Here is a 4,291-nt window from a genome sequence, read left to right on the forward strand (position 1 = left end):
TTCACCACGTTTAGCGCTTAGAGTGACGTATTAAAACAAGAAATTGACAATTTTACTTGGTTTTAAGGTTGTTTTTTACCACGTTTCGTTTTTTTGGCCGTTGTTGTTTACAAATACATAGTGTACTTGAGTTTTCAGTTTTTACAAATACATTTTTTTAACATAGAAATATATATAATGTTATCCATCAACGGTTGCAATTCATTAAAAAGGTAATGGAATAAATATTTATTTAATCTAAACAACTCTATGAATCGTAAATCCGGCAAACCAAAATAATCACTTCTATCCCTTAAAAATCTACCTTCTTCACGAAGCAGCCGTAACTGATCCCTACGTTCTTGTTCGTCGAAAATTATTAAATTTATAGGCAACATTTTATTTAATTTCAACAATAAACATTTGTTTTTGTTTACCTTATGCTTTTTTGGAATTATAGGTTAGTTAAATCTGTCAAATATGTAGAATCACATCACATTTCCACAGGACGGAGTTTATCTATGGCATAGAACAAGACAATTATTACAGAACTCTAAAATCTTGAAACGACGTGCTGTGTTGCCGTTAATTTTTACCCAATCGTTCGTTTCAATTCGGTCCAGTTCGTAGAGTATTGCGATAGTATAGCGAAGCGAAGCCACACCATAGAGAAATAACAACAAGAGAGAAGTCAAAAGATAGGCAATAACTGGAACACTCTTTCTGCGCAGGTAAGTAGCACATAGGGGCGCTGCTGTTTCTGAAACTAAAATTTACCCATGGTACAATAAAGTATTTTGATTGTACCGTGCAGAAAATTTACATTTTTGACAATTGACATTGACTTTGTGTTTTTGTTTTTAGGACGCCATTTTGTGCGTTAGAATTTGCAATTTCCCGGCCCGGCATAGATAGATAATTTGGCGGTTTGTACTGAATACTACTAAACATATTTTCTATTTTCATTACTGGATAGTGCTGGAATTGCTGAAATTGAATATCGGTAGGTGAAAATACAATTTTTTATATATATAATCGCCTTTTTCTCTATCGTAACACATAATATCTTCCTTCAAGCCTCTTTCTCTATATGTGTTTCCAATTTCCCTATGAATTTCTTCTATCCAGCTTTTCTTAGGTAATCTGTCGTCTTCCGTACGTTGTAGTGGCTTAAAACATCTTAGTTGCTTTGTTTTTATATTGTTAATTATTGTATGCTTACATCCATTATCTCCAATATTCTTGTATTTCTGATTTTATGTATTCTTGATATACGAGCAGATCTTCTCCAGAAGTCCATTTCACTTTTCCTGAGCATCTTTTCGGATTTTTCTTTTAGTGATCAAAATTCGCTGCTATATGTTACAATGCTGTGATAGATGTTATGTTTATTTTCTTTGGAGATACTTTTGGTCCCATAGGATTGTGTATAATAATGTCATAGCTTTCCCTTCTTGTGTGCACTTTTCTTGGCTATTCTTGTCTGTTCCATCTTGTGTAATTTTAAGACCCAAGTATTTATATTCCTGACAGTGATTAGTAGTTATTTCATTTTCCAAGGATAGATCCTGCTGTATACCTCCAACACACATATATTCCGTTTTGTTGGTATTCATTTCCAAACCCCAGTGCAGGTACTCTTCTAAGATTTAGTGTGTCATATAATATTCAATATCATAATAAATATTTTTACTTTAATCCACAGAGACATAAGGTAAAAAAAGTACTTTGTTGGTAGGTAGGTATATGACAAATATTTTGTGTTTTATGGACCTCGATAACTAAAATCTCTGTTTCCTGCAGTGGGTTCGGTGGACTTTTTAAATTAATAAATATGTCCAAAAATGTACCCTTTAAATGGTGGCCAATAAATTTTAATAATTATTGTAAATAATTAACATATAACCAAATTTTTAAATTACTTTCATGTGGTGTCTACACACATCAAAATCAAAATTGCTTTCTTTTATGAGTTAATTTCTCAAAAACTATGATGTGATTAATTACTGCATTCTACTAAAAGTAATGTTAATTCAGTATTTTTCAGTAATTAAATATTATTTTTTTCTTAGTTGCAAAATGCTATTTGTGTATTCTTAGAAATACTTTTATAAATTTAATAAGAAAATCACTTTACATTTTGAGTTAGTTCAACTCCCTAACCTCGATATCCACTCTCTATATGCATTGTATTAAAATTGCCTTCTGTTTTATTTTCAGGAACTTGGAATTACAGAGAAGTGATATAGACTAATCATCATCATCATCATCAGCCCCTCTCGATCCACTGCTGGACATAGGCCTCCCATGTTTGTAGACAAGTAGAAGAGACAAGTAGACTAAAGGTAGACTTCCGCACCAAGCGACCGAGACAGGAGACCGCGACAGGCGACAGATAGGCGAGGTCTCCCCACGACTGCTCTCAATGCAATTATATCAGGGTAGTTCTGCAGCCCGCGACCGAGACCAGCGACCAACTATCGTCTAATCGCGACATATCTGTCGCCTGTCGCGGTCTCCTGTCTCGGTCGCTTGGTGCGGAAGTCTACCTTTATAGAATAGAATAACAGGTATAGTGTAGGTACATGTAAGTAGGTAGGTTAATACCTTGGCTACCGTGTGAGATGCCAGCATTTGACACAAAATATCGACTGTAATATCGTGTGAGACGCTGGCTTCCATTGTTATTAAATGATTTAAAATGCTCTAAAGCGAGAGTTTTTAGTTTCTCATATTGGTTTCAAAATAAGGATAAAATGGTACAAAATTACATCTTATTAGTTTAAGTGATCGCTAACCAAGGTGTTAAACGTTAATAAAGGTATGGTAGTTATATTGTATGTAGGTACAGTTGAGTCCATGGTTCTCATTAATACCTGGAGAGATAAAACACATACTTGTCACTTAGCACCATTGTGTTCCACGCATGACACTAACGACAAACCAGCTACTGCCTGTTATTAAGTAAACACACATGTTATTTTTATGAACATTTTAGACTCAGTACATCGAAAAAATAGAGGTACAAAAAGACGCTTGGGGACGTTTTCAGATTTAAGTACAATTTGCAACATTTCTGGTTTGTTTATTGTTTGTTTTTCACAACTAATTTTATTTTGGCATTAATTTACATACAAAGTTCACCTCATTCACACAGATTGTCATAACCACTTTCTGCCAATGTACTCAACTGTAAAATTAGTTTATCATTTTATAGTGTAAATACAAATAAAAAACTAGTATTGTAACAAAAGTCAGTGTTTTGTAAGTAGGTAGGTTAAAAATATCAATAAAGGTTCTGTTTAGTTACAATTTATAGTGGTTATATTGTATGTAGGTAATATTATTTTATCATTTTGCAATGTCAAATTCTAAATCCCAACCCGGTAAATATGTTCACGGATGTTTAGCGTCCTATTGTAATAACAAGTATTTTCATCCTGTCACAGACCCAGAGTATACAAATAAAAAGTTTTTTAGATTTCCAGATAAAGATTTAAAAAGACGTCATGACTGGTTTGAAATTATTGGTATTGAATTTACTGAAACTAGGTGTTATTTATGTGAAGATCATTTTGAGGAAACACAATTTACAAGCAGCTTAAAAACAAAACTTTTAAATAATGCAGTGCCCTCCAAAATAATTCACATATCCAATGTTCATGATCAACTTTTGCCTATACCTGCACATTCTTCTGATGAAATCTCTGTTTCAAATGTACACATTTTTAGTAACAAAGAAATAGTTCCTCCAAAATTATCCTCCATTAATAACCCAGTCAATAATAAACGGTAAATTTCCAGTCAGCATGATAATGAGTATAGTGTATTACACCTAAATGTAAGCGATCCCGTATTTTGAAAGATATTAATGAAACAAGAGTAAGAGATTTGTCTCCTAAAAAGAAAAAGTTATATTTTTTAAATCGTACTCATAGAAATTCTATTTGTAAATTGAAAAACTGTTTAAAAGTAACTAAACAGAAATTAAAATTGGCATATGAGTTTTCTAAAGGTGAAAGGTTTAGGGAATTAGAAGAAAATATGGACCCTACAATTGCATCATTTTTTAAAAGTTCTTTTTCAAATCTTAAAGTTAAAAGGCCTACTTGGACAACACGTGATAAGGTATATGCTTTGGCTTTGTACAAAAGGGGTCCTAGATGTTACAGATTTTTGAGACGTAGTATACCATTGCCAGCTAAAAGTACCCTTCAGAAACTATTAAAAAACATTCCTTTTGCAGCTGGAATAGAAATTCAATTATTAAAGAAACTTTGTAAAAGAGTAGAATCCATGGGACCATTGGATA

The 4,291-nt window shown here is 32.7% G+C and overlaps 1 long non-coding RNA gene across 1 annotated transcript; it reads left to right on the forward strand.

Annotated features, from left to right (window-relative positions):
- Nucleotides 1-240: 240 nt before the first annotated feature.
- On the forward strand, nucleotides 241-2,322 carry LOC126882785 (uncharacterized). Its single transcript, XR_007697391.1, has 3 exons — nucleotides 241-710; nucleotides 844-982; nucleotides 2,200-2,322. It is a non-coding gene; the product is annotated as an uncharacterized LOC126882785 (long non-coding RNA).
- The last annotated feature ends 1,969 nt before the right edge of the window (nucleotides 2,323-4,291 follow it).

This window comes from Diabrotica virgifera, chromosome 1, assembly GCF_917563875.1.
Source record: "Diabrotica virgifera virgifera chromosome 1, PGI_DIABVI_V3a".
Classification (NCBI taxonomy): domain Eukaryota; kingdom Metazoa; phylum Arthropoda; class Insecta; order Coleoptera; family Chrysomelidae; genus Diabrotica; species Diabrotica virgifera.